Source organism: Pan paniscus, chromosome 3, assembly GCF_029289425.2.
Source record: "Pan paniscus chromosome 3, NHGRI_mPanPan1-v2.0_pri, whole genome shotgun sequence".
Classification (NCBI taxonomy): Eukaryota; Metazoa; Chordata; class Mammalia; order Primates; family Hominidae; genus Pan; species Pan paniscus.
In genome coordinates, this window is record NC_073252.2 from 69,384,457 (window position 1) to 69,397,920 (window position 13,464).

Sequence of the window (13,464 nt, forward strand, 5' to 3'; positions counted from 1 at the left end):
GTGATCTATGTTTTGGGGAGATCAGTCGGGCTGTTCATAAAAAATAGACTGGCAGTAAGCAGAGTAGAAGCTGGGAGTTCATTTAGCGGGTATATCCAGATTTGTTCCTGCTTTGGGGATTTCTGTAGGCTACCTCTACTCAGGATGCTATCTCCCCATTCTTTAAGTCTGACTTCTCAGTCATTAAATTTTGACTCAAATGTTATCTTGTTAGAAATGTCCAACAACGATAGACTGGATTAAGAAAATGTGGCACATATACACCATGGAATACTATGCGGCCATAAAAAAGGATAAGTTCATGTCCTTTGTAGGGGCATGGATGAAGCTGGAAACCATCATTCTCAGCAAACTATCACAAGGACAAAAAACCAAACACCACATGTTCTCACTCATAGGTGGGAATTGAACAGTGAGAACACATGGACACAGGAAGGGGAACATCACACACTGGGGCCTGTTGTGGGGTGGGGGAAGGGGGGAGGGATAGCACTAGGAGATACACCTAATGTTAAATGACCAGTTAATGGGTGCAGCACACCAACATGGCACATATATACATACGTAACAAACCTGCACATTGTGCACATGTACCCTAAAACTTAAATTATAATTAAAAAAAAAAAAAAGAAAATCCTTCCCAGACCACCCTTTCTAAACTTTTTCTTTCATGAATACATTTTCTTCATAAGCTGATTATTATTTAAAATTATTAATTTTTTGCTTCTTTGTTAATTGAATGTTTTCTCTACTAGACCAAGAAAACTATCTGTCATTTTTCAGCCATTGGATTCCACTTTTCCTAAAAGTATAACTAGAACATGATAGGTGCTCAAGTTATATTTCATGATAAAAGAATAAATACCATGCATAATAAAATTACTTGAAAACGAAAGTTTAACAATTCCATAATATATCAATGAAAAAGAATCCGTGTCTAAAGCTTAGTCAGGTTCTTTTGAGTCTTCTTTTTGACTAGGCCTCAACCTTGGCCCTCATCCCTGCTGGGCTCGTAGCCCAGTCTTAGCAAGAATCCTGCTAAGTTAGTTTAGAAAGAATCTTCTACACTTGATCACTCTCAAAATCTAATTGAATTTCTTATTTCCCACTCTTGACATCTGATCACACTCACCTGCCTAAAGCAAAAATTATTCAAGTTGTTTTGGCAAGAATTCTCATACCTTGATGTTTCTTCTTGTTAATTTTCTATCTACCAACCCCTTCCCAACTCTGGCTTCTTGGCTATAAATCATCACTTACCCTTGTTGTATTTGGAGTCGAGCCTTATCTTTTATTACAATACTCATTTGCAATAGTCTTAAATAGTCTTTCTGCTAGAATAATATTTTCTTTTACACTCATACAATCAAATACCTAAGTTGAAAATTGTTACTATTTATGCATGTTTGCATTGCTCCAATTCTTTCACTATTATTCGTAACTTCAGTATAAGGACATTTCTGCTGATATCATTAAAAGTTGTTATTTTGTTATTCAATATACATAATGGATTCTGAAGTGTCGTTAGGGCAAGCTCATCTATTCAAACCAATCATTCCGTTAAAAACAAATAGAATGCCAGTTTAAATATTAAAACAAAAACCACAAGAAACAAAACTTCATATAAACATCAAAATTCTGATAACTTAATAAAGAGTTACAAGGCCAAAATCAAAGAGAAAAAAGAGAACTCAGAAGGTTAAGGTGAGCTTTAATAGCTGCTTTTGTCACGCTTTAGCCTAAACAGGATACAAACTTGAAATATGCTTAAAAAAAAAAAAACTGCCCCATTTTACATTTACATTGAAAAATGTAATGACAGATCAATGAGCCAATTAGAAAATAACAAAAAAATTGTCAGACTTTATTTAATATATAAAACAACAAACAAAGCATACCAAATCTTTACTATATATATATATATACATACACACACACACAGGCTCAACTTCAAATACAACAAGGGTAAGTGATGATTTATAGCCAAGAAGCCAGAGTGGGGAAGGAGTTGATAGATAGTGGTTGAAAAGTCTCCTCTTATAGTTTACCCTCGAACAATGAGAGGGTTAGGGATGCTGACTCATGCAATTGAAAATCCATGTATAACTTTTGACTCCCCAAAACCTTTACTACAAATAGCCTAATGTTGACCGGAAGCCTTACTGAGTAACATAAACAATTAACACATATTTTGTATGCTAGATGCATAACACATTGTATTCTTATAATCAAGTAAGGTAGATAAAAGAAAATGTTATTAAGGAAATCATAAGGAAGAGAAAATATGTTTACTGTTCATTTAGTGGAAGTGGATCATCATAACAGTCTTCATCTTTATCTTCTTCCTCTTGGTCTAATACTTTCTTTCTCTTTCCATTTTTATTCTAGAACATTAGTTTTAAAAGACATTAATTGTTGCTCTGAGATAAAGATTTTATAGGTAAATTGGATTTGAAAATACTGCCTATTTCATTTTCTCAGCAATAAACAATGCAATTTTGCATATTAAATGTGAGAAATTAGTAATAAAATTAACTTTTAAATTGATTTCACTTTTAACCTATTTTGCTCAATATATATTAATAGCTTCTTAAGAAAAAGAAATATAATCTGCTTTATTGCAAGTGCAGAAAATATTTATTAAAATTATTTTCATTCCTCAGAGTCTCTATTACACTTATAGAAATTGAATTGATATATCAAATCAAATAAGTGGATTTGAATTCCCAGGACCTAGAACAGTGATTTGTACACGGTAGATACTCAATAAATAATTTGTTAATTGAATTTTATGAATCATATTGTGGCATAAGAAATTATGAAGTTATGTATAATAAGAAAATATGTATGTATTTGTGTGTGTATATATATACATATATAGATATAAATTTAATTAATTAATTAATTTATTTATTGAGACTGGGTCTCAGTCTGTCACCTGGGATAAAGTGGTGTGTTGTGATCATGGCTTTTTACAACCTCTAACTCCAGTGCTCAAGTGATCCTCCCACCTCAGCCTCCCAAGTAGCTGAAAATATAGGCATGCACCACCATGTCGAGGTAATTTTTTTTTTTTTTTTTCTGTAGAGAGTGGGTCTCACTATGTCATGCAGGCTGGCCTTGTGCTGGTCTCCAGTGATCCTCCTGTTTCCCAAAGTGCTGGGATTACAGGCATGAGCCACTGTGCCCAGCCCATAAGAAGTATTTATTTTCCTCACAAAATCTGATTGTATTACATCTGCCATTTGCACATGCCATGTCACTGTGTATACTGATGACAGAATTACCATGTTCTAGAACTTCAGTCATAGGCAAGATACTTTTTGAGATTGCCTTATAATAACATTGTATACATTTTCGTTTTTAAACAATCAACGTAGCAGGCTAATTAGCTTACCCATTTTTTTTTTAAGGAAAAGATTTTTAAAAGGTTATTTTTGTACAGACTTTTATAAGACACTGAAATAACAGAGACAAATGCCAAATAACAGGAAGAGAAACCAATTCTATGAAAAATCTCAGAAAACAATATGGATGATACCAGACAAATATCCATATTAACCATACTTTTTTAGAAAACATTATGTGTAGTAAGAGAACAAGATAAAAAAATTAAACCAAGAGAAAAGAAGGAAAGAAGGGAAAAAATTTGTATATCAGCAATTCTTCCAGGCATTTTCAGCATATTAGTTTGTGTTATTTTTCAAGTTCTGTACATATTAAGTATCATGATGATCCAATGAAGACATTGATACATGGAAAGCTTAAGCTTAAAGAAATATTTTCTCTCTCTCTCTCTTTTTTTTTTTTTTGAGACAGAGTCTCACTCTGTCGCCCAGGCTGCAGTGCAGTGGCATGATCTTGGCTCACTGAACCCTCCGCCTCCTGGGTTCAAACGATTCTCCCTCCTCAGCCTGAGTAGCTGGGATTACAGGCACCTGATGCCACACCTGGCTAACTTTTGCATTTTTTGGTAGAGAGGGGTTTCTCCATGTTGGTCAGGCTGGTCTCAAACTCCTGACGTCATGATCCGCCCACCTTGGCCTCCCTAACTGCTGGGATTACAGGCGTGAGCCACTGCGCCCGGCCTAAAGAAAAATTTTCAAGGACCTATCCTAGTATGAAGCACTTGCAAAGGTCTTTAAATAGTTATCTTTAATTCAAATGTATGTATTAATGTATATCTTTCTCTTTATATCTGTGTGCAATTACATTGTGTTATGATATTGATGAGAATGCTGAGGCCAGGCTTGTGGGCTTGTTACCCGTTGTTATGATATTGATGAGAATGCTGAGGCCAGGCTTGTGGGCTTGTTACCCGTGGTAGTGCTTACATGGCTTAGCTGAACCCCTACCCCACTTTTGTTGCTCAATACAATGCCTACATGATTTAACTGGATCCATATAATGCCTAAGTGACTTAGCTGGACGCCTACCCTGCCTATGTTGCCCAAGGCAGTGTCTAAGGGACAGCCAAATTTCTACTCAGCTTTAACTCTGCTTCATTCTGATAATTAGCATGTCTGAGACTGTTAAGTTTCTTCCTAGGACTAAATCAACTGAAGTTGGCAGAATCCACAGTGGCATCTTGACCTCTGAAGAACCTCTAGCTTCATTTCACTTTCCATGATAAATGACAATGACAGTTGACAATTACCATGAGAATGACTAGAAGAGACCCAAAAAGGACAGAAAAGAGGTGGTTCCTTAATTCTAAGAAAATCTCTCTCTTTTCAAGAAAAACATGAATATTTCTCCCCTGCCTCTTAATGCCTAGCCCCATCATTATAAATATACCCTATATTTGTAAATTCCCTCTTCTCAAGAGCTGAGAAGTTGATTTGTGAGCTACACTCCCACTTCTCCCATTCTATGACCATTGAATAAAATTTGCACTGCTTGACACTCACTTTGTGTTTTGCATATTGGCTTTGTGACACTGGATGGAAAAGAGCTCCCTTTTTGGAGTAACCAGGACCCCCAGTAAGAGATTCACTTGAACCAAGACATGTTAAGTCTGCAAATTGTATGTACTAATTTTTATGCTTCCTATTATAAGTGGTATTATGATGCTCATAAAGCTATTTCAGTGTATATCTTTTTTTCCAATAGTAAAAGCTAAAGGGCAATTTTCCATTTCAAGCAAATATTAAATACTATCATTCTGTCACGTGTTTTTGTCATGATATCATCATCATCATTATAATCATTATCATTATTTTAATGATCATTGCTATTATTATTTTATTCCACTTCTAGATGTAAACTAGTAAAAGTAGTTCTTTAACTTTTTATGATTTTGTCATTACAGATATAAATTGAATATGTGAAAACAATCCTTTAATAAGCAAGTAGTATCAGTCTTAACTTTCTATGAATCTTTGACTTTATTTCTAAATGAATGTGTTTGTTGAATAGCAGTTTTTAAAGATGCTACTTTTTGCTCAGATATAAAAGGTTTCCAATATAATAAATGAGAAATTCCACAATCTACATTTCTCAAATTAGTAAGGATAATTTCTTCTTGAATTCTGGTAGATTTAGGAGGTTTTTAAAATTATTGAATTTATCTTGGTCTCACACTGAATTTTTTCTTTTTTTCTCTCTCTTTCTTTTTTTTTAGAGTCTGAGTCTCATGCTGTTTCCCAGAATGGAGTATTGTGGCACGATCATGGCTCACGGCAGCCTCCACCTCTTGGTCTCAAGCCATCTTCTTGTCTGAATCTTCTGAGTAACTGGGACTACAGGCATGTGCCACTACATCCTGTTAACTTTAAACATTTTTTGTAGAGATGAGGCCTCGCAGTTTTTCCCACGTGGCCTCAGACTCCTGGCCTCAAGTGATCCTCCTGCCTTGGCCTCCCAAAGTGCTGGGATTATAGAGGTAAAGCATTGGCCTTGAATGTTTTCTTAATAAGGAACATTGTTAAAGACACATTTAAATGTTATGTAATTTTTAACTCATCAAAAGTTTGATTTTATGTTCTAACATATATTATTTTCTCTCATTTGTTTTATGCTAAACAACACTTATTTTAGTATAGGCAGTGTTCAAGGTGTGTAATCAATTTCGTTTTGGCCATGGTAAATAGCTGAGATCTCAGTTCACCTCAACAAAATTTTCATTGCAATTTGCCCTTAAGCTGAATACTACTAACAACTAAACACAACACTCTGTCTCTGGGAGAAACAATAAAAATTTTGTTAATGTATTTAAGAATGTGATTTCAGCCCTCACTGCTCCAGGTTGTTAATGAAACACAATTCCTACATATAGCAAATTGCCTTTCTCTAATGATCTTACCTTGAAAGTGAAATAATAAATAATTTCACTATACCATCATTGTCTATTCTTTTTCTTTCTTTCTTTTTTTCTTATTTTTGAGACGGAGTCTCGTGCTGTCGCCCAGCCTGGAGTGCAGTGGCGCGATCTCGGCTCACTGCAAGCTCCGCCTCCCGGGTTCACGCCTTTCTCCTGCCTCAGCCTCCCGAGTAGCTGGGACTACAGACGCCCGCCACCACGCCCGGCTAATTTTTTTGTATTTTGAGTAGAGACGAAGTTTCACCGTGTTAGCCAGGATGGTCTCGATCTCCTGACCTCATGATCCGCCCACCTCGGCCTCCCAAAGTGCTGGGTTACAGGCGTGAGCCACCACCCCCAGCCCATCATTGTCTATTCTTTATCCACATTTTAATTTCAAAATTAGACTCTAATCTTTGAATTATTTTCTCTGCTGTAGACAGAAAAAGTGCAGGTACTTTTTAATACATTGATATTCATGCATTAGTACTGAATACTACTTGTATAGAAGTAAATGAACAAGATGTCTTTTCTTTGGTACACTAAGGAATACATATTTTCTTACAATTTTCAAAATGTTTTTGTTGTTATTCATATTGTAGGTTTCACATACTGGTGGTTAAGGGTAAACTTGTCAATAATGAACCCTAGAATGATAAATAGAATGCGCTTTATTATTTCTTGTAAGCCGTTTTGCAATTATTCCATCACGATCTCCACAATACCATCTTTAAAAATCTAAGGTCTAATTTTTCACTATTTTTCACGGGACAGTAAGGTATTTTACCCTTCAACAAGTGTTTATTGAAATTTCTTTGTGCAAATACATATATAGAAGAACATTTATGAAATTACATGATATACAGAATTAAGAAGCATTTCTGCAGAATGTGACTTTTTTTTTTTGCCATAGCCAAAGCTTCTCCACATAAGCACACATATACACAAATTATTGAATCAAAAATTCAGAATATACTAAATACTATATTTACCTTTGAAAATCCAGAGGTATATTGTACATTTAAAACTTATTTACTGCATCCAAATTTTTCCACATTGCTTGACATTGGTCATATTTACTCTAGTTCATATAAATATCAATGCAAAATGCTGTTCTAGATAATAGAGAATCACTGAAGTTTTTGGAATCTGTAAGGACAAGGGCCATATCTATGTGTATCCCAGTATCTAGTGCATTGTCTTGCATATTAAAGTTGGTCTATATATTTGTTGAACAAATGTGTGAAAGGAGTAATCAAACATCAGCTTTACTTCAGAAAAATTAATCTTCTAACAATGTGTATATCTGAGTGAACTAGGGAAAATTTGAAGTAGAGAACTTAGGCAGGAAGCTATTACAACTGTTAAGATACATGCTATGAAATCACCATAAGCATTCTGCATATTTTTAATGTAATGCTGACTCTGTTTAGCTGCATAAGTATCGTAAGTCCATAATAGTGCAGATTCAATTTATGTTTTGAGTTTTAGTCTTTGTGCTAATACTTTAATAAACATGTTTGAAATGTTGTTCTGATACTTCAGGTGCAGTTTGTTGGATTCATGTATTATGCAGTTGTTTTCAACTTCTCCATTAATACCACCAGTGAGCCATACCTAATGCTACAGACAAAACAAGACGACCAAAGAGCATTTACTCAGTGTCAGCCATTCTCACTGGAATTCTGTTATGCTGCAATAAACAGGTGAGACAACCCTAAGTAAATACTAAATGACAAGTTAATGTGGGAAAATTGGAGGCAAAGTGGAGTGAAAAAACATCACCAAAGTGCAAATACAAAATTAAGCCAAACTACTTATTATGTTGCAAAATTTTTCTGCTTTAAACAACCTTTTATGTTTGCCTAGTGAGATCACATTCTTCCTGTAAACTTAAGCTTGAGTCCTGCCTCTTTCAAGATTTCTTTTCAAATATCTGCTATCGGAGTGTGCCTTTTCCCAATTAACTCACCCAAAAACTTTTTATTAAGCACCTACTATATGCCAGATATTATTCTACATGCTGAGGATACAGCAGTGAATAAAATAGAGCAAGAATCTGATATGATGGAACTTATATTCTAGCATGAAAGGCAGACAATAAACAGCAATAAGTTTTGCCAAGTAGTGGTAAGAACAATGGAGAAAAATAAAAACAAGGTAAGTGGATAAACCATATCACAAAAATTATGACTGCTGGTGTGATAAGCATTTTTATTTATGTCATCCCTTTAGTGGATTAATTGTAATAAAAATTCTGATTCAATATTTTGATCTTTGACCTCAGACAACTTTAAGTCTCAAGCTCCTTTCTCTCCTCTGCTCCACATCTGGAAAAGATGATATGAAAACACAGGTGTTCTTTTGGCACCAGTGGGAGTTTCAAATCATGAAAGAAATTTGGCTAAAAGGTGTCCTTTACAGGTAGGTTAATAGGTATTGATTCACCAGGATATATTTGAGCTCACTTTTTTTTTAAATAGCACTGATATGCATGAATATATGTCAGTTTATTTTAACTACAAAAGTGTGTTAGTAAATAATCAAATTTTTTCAAGCATCTAGGGTTTTGATTTATTTATTTGATGGAGGGTTGACAATTTTATCTAAAATATAGTCTTCTTAGCATCTAAGTTATTTGGTTTCCTACACAGAGATTCATTCCTATGAATAAATCTTAATATTTTCATGTGAAGATGTTTCACTAATATTTTCATGTGGAGATATTTCCCTCATTCTGATGAAAGAATTGAAGGATAGACAAGATCCACTTTATTTTACCATGAAAATTTGCAGTGAATAATATGTTAATTACTGAAACTTGCTTTTTAATAAGTACGCTTTTGCTCCAGGAACAGTATGAGGAACTTAGCACAAGGGATCTCTTTAAGTCCTTAGAATAGTCTATGAGGAATTGCTCTCATTTTCTTGAGAAGGAAATTGAGGCTTTTAAAATTAAATCATTTATCTGTTTCTTCAGATCATGTGCTGGAACTGAGATTTGCACCAAATTCAGTCAGGATAAGCAATCATTTATGTTGGTTATTTAAATATTGACTTTCTTAATTTTAAATGACCCTGTTTTAGATGCTAACCCTGAGACAAGGATTTGAGGGCTAGCAGTATATTTGGGCAATGTGGTGCGGTATGACACTAGGACCCTGAAAGCAGGGCCTTTGTCCCAGGATAGTATCTCTGGGTACCCTGTGTTTTGGATGGCTATTCTCAATTTTTGTAAGTCACCTTTCAGTGGCTGAGACCAGCCAGGGCCAGCAGTGCCATCTTGTCAGAGCTCCATGTGCTCACTGCTCAGGGACCAAAAATGTCTTCCTTGAAGGTTTAAATCTTGTTGGCACTGGCAGTACTATCACAACGGTATGTCCTGAACTTCCACTGTGAATCTTACAAGTTATGGTTCCTATTTTTTCTTTTTTTTCTTTTGGAGAGCTTTGCAACCACTAACTCCCTGTGTGGCATTTACCAGATGTCCTGAGATGCTCTGAAACTCCCTCAGGTGGCTGTCTCAGGCTCCTGGTTTCAGAACAGTCTGGTGACCAGACTGACTTTGCTGGCCAACATTATGTTCCTTTCCCATTATAGCATGAGACTGAATAACTAGACCGGTGTTGAAATGCTGGTCTTGGGCTACTGTTACTCATATGGAAGAAAAGTTACATTCAGGGCCAAATTTTGTGCTTCAGCTCTGTTTGGGTCCATTTGTCAGCTGTTACCTGTGACTGCTCTGAACATGATGCCACCTCCAACTACCTCCAATATTTGAGGTCAGTTGGTGTGGTAACAAGTATGATTTTTCCTGGGATCCCCTTACCATGGGTACCCAGTACAGTCACACCACCCCCTCTGCAAGTTTTTTACCTTATGTCAGGGAGGCCTCCAAGATTACTGCACTCAATCCAATGGGCATTTTCAATCAATCTTTCCTCTTGACTCTGGTCAATGTGGTGATAGCATGTTCTTCCTGGAAACTCTTACAATATCCCGAATTAGGGATGGATATTCTTTGCATAAATGGGACAACACTTCTTGCTCCATTGATGGGATCCTTGTCTATGCTCCTCTGTAATGCCAGTGCATAGCAGGCAGAGGACTGAGCAACTATAAGGTCTAGGAGAAGAGAGACTTTTTCCGCCCAGTTTCATACAGTCCTGTTTCATCAACATTGAGAAAAGTACCTGACACATAGTAGTGGTTTAATAAATGTTCATTGAACACAAGAGTTAATGAATTTTACTCAACTTGTGTTCAGTTCACATTAATTGTGCTTCATGAAATATTTTCTGTCCTGTCGCTGTTATGTTTACCTTTCTGTGTGCTCTTCTTTGTACCCCTTAAATATTCTTTTTATTTATTTATTTATTTTTTAAACGGAGTGTCACTCTGTCACCAGGCTGGAGTGCAGTGGCATGATCTCAGCTTACTGAAACCTCCGCCTCCCATGTTCAAGCAATCCTTCTGCCTTAACCTCTCAAGTAAGTGGGACTACAAGTGCACACCACCACGCCCAGCTAATTTTTGTATTCTTAGTAGAGACAGGGTTTCACCATGTTGGCCAGGATGGTCTTGATTTCTTGACTTCGTGATCTGCCTGTCGCGGGCTCCCAAAGTGCTGGGATAACAGGTGTGAGCCACTGCGCCTGGCCTGTAACCCTTAAATATTCTTTTGTCCCAGTTGCATTTTCCATTTCTTAGTCTAGATGTTCACCTTGAATGGGCTTTTGTACTGATCTGTGTACAACTACTTAACATCTACAACATGATAACTCTGAAATGTGATTTCCAACACAAAGCTTTCTTTTAAACTGCAGACTGTATGTGAGAGATACCTCCACCCAGATATCCCATGATGCCTCATTCCAATATATTCAAAACTTAACTCCTTCTCTTCCTACCCACAACTTCTAATTTTCCTGTTCTCCCTTTGTGAAATAGCTACTCACCAAGTTTTTGCCTATAAACAAAGAGAGAACAATGGAGCGTATCTCTCTAATAAACTATATATCGAATAAAAGAATATACTTAAGATGTAGAAAAAAACTCTAATATGGTGAAAATAAAGTCTTCTGAATATTGTGAGGAAATTAGTGGACTTGTGTGATACAGGCCTTTCCTCTTGTACTTTGGCTCAAAATTCGAGCTGAGACCATAAAAATGATAAGAAATTGTAAGATTTAAGGTGAAATGTCCAGTGAAAGGCAAACCAATTAATTCAGGGCTATTTAGCACACATTTCATTGTGTGATACAATTTGCTCTTTTCTCCGTTCATCAAAATTATATTTTACAGTCCAGGAAAATCTTAAAATATTAAATTGAATTTGATTTAATTCAATTAAACAAATAGTTATCTTCCTGTTATCTTCTAGGTACTTTCTTATTACATGTGAATAATATAGTAATCAAGACAGACATAGCCCTTATACTTATTGAAAATGCTAGTGTTAGAGATGATTTAGCATTACTATTTCTGTGAGTTCAAACAATGTAATCAAGAATCTTCCGTTTCCCTCTTTTATCTATGCTTTCCTTTTGATGATTATGCATGAAACAGTCAGTGTGGCTGGGAAGAACGTGCTCTTACTGGCCAGGTTCAGATCATTTTCTCATGCCTGGAACCTGGAGTTGGCATCAATCCCACACAAACACATGGACAGAGAATAGGCAATAGATAATTTCTAAAGAAAAAAAAAAAGATTGTCTATTAGTAGGAGTAGGAACTCTCTTTTGGTAAAAGCATAATATATTAGCTATATTCCACCATTCCTATGGATGCCCAAAGCCTTTCTTCCTACACATAACATTTAAAATATGTTCTCCTCTAACATAATGCAACTATCTATACACAATTGGAAACCTCACTCAACCTGTTCCCAGAGGAAGACAACACACTGTCTTGCCCGGATCCACATCCAGGATGATTAGCATTCCTTTCATTCAAGTCCAGATGGAGCTCATCACAGTCCAGTAATCTGTGGAGAAATGATAAATTTTACAAACTTTCACACATTCAAAACACAATGGCGCAGAAGAACAGCAATAAAAGCTTCCATTTAGACTAGGGTACAGGAAGAAAGAATCACAGTGGTCTTTCTGGGCAAGGATAGCAAAGATTCTTGTCCTGGAAGATTTGACGGTTCTGAAGCAGCCATTCAGTTTGACTGACTAGAACTCTGTTCTCAGTAGGTGTCCTTTGATCTACTATCTCCATGTAAAAACAAACAAACAAACAAACAAACAAACAAAAACAACTTGGGACATTTTTCTTCAGGAGCTGCATCTCTCTCTCTCTTTTTTTTAAAAATATTCGGGGGACTAGAAACTTTCACTGATGATGAATCAAGCTTGTGAGAGATTTGTCAGTTGTCTTGAAATATAAGTTTATGATTAATGTTAGATTGAATCCAAGGACCAGTAGCTGAAGAATGAGAATAACCTTTCCATAGAATACATAATCTATGATTCCAGGGGTTTTTGTTGTATTCACTGTTGCAGCATCAAGCCCAGTAATATTGCAATAATTCAATAAATATGTATTAATTGAATGAATTCGGTTTTTGCTTTTTTTGTTTTTTTTTTTTTTTTTTTTTTTTTTTTTTTGAGACAGAGTCTCATTCTGTCGCCCAGGCTGGAGTGCAGTGACGTGATCTCGGCTCACTGCAACCTCCGCCTCCCGGGTTCAAGCGATTCTTCTGCCTCAGACTCCTGAGTAGCTGGGACTACAGGCGTGTGCCACCACGCCTGGCTAATTTTTTGTATTTTTTGTAGAGACGGGGTTTCACCGTGTTAGCAAAGATGGTCACGATCTCCTGACCATGTGATCCGCCCGCCCCAGCCTCTCAAAGCGCTGGGATTACAGGCGTGAGCCACTGTGCCCAGCCTGAATGAATTAGTTTTTCCTTTATCTTGTTTGTCCTCCAAGTTCTATCATTTCTGCCCACTAAATTCCCGTTAAACTTGTTCAGTTCTCTCCCTTTTTTTTTTTTTTTTTTTTTTTGCTGCTACTGTACTCCAAGTCACCATCACCTACTATCAAAAATACTGGATCAACCTACTAAATGGTCCCTTTTCCTCAACTCCATTTTATTTTACACTTAGCTCTAAAGTTTTATTTTTAAAACACAAATCAGATCATGTGAATCCTGTCCT

At 36.1% G+C, this 13,464-nt stretch overlaps 1 long non-coding RNA gene across 2 annotated transcripts in view; it reads right to left on the reverse strand.

Moving 5' to 3' along the window:
- Positions 1 to 5,426: 5,426 nt before the first annotated feature.
- LOC117979992 (uncharacterized) overlaps positions 5,427 to 13,464 on the reverse strand; it is a 163,649-nt gene continuing 155,611 nt past the window's right edge. Inside the window, exons 4-5 of one of the 2 annotated variants that reach the window (XR_004671103.3) lie at positions 12,183 to 12,287; positions 5,427 to 11,993 (exon numbers count right to left, since the gene is read on the reverse strand). This is a non-coding gene — a long non-coding RNA (uncharacterized LOC117979992). Of the gene's footprint in view, positions 12,288 to 13,464 lie in introns of both variants that reach the window. The other variant, XR_008625163.2, reaches the window with a different exon arrangement.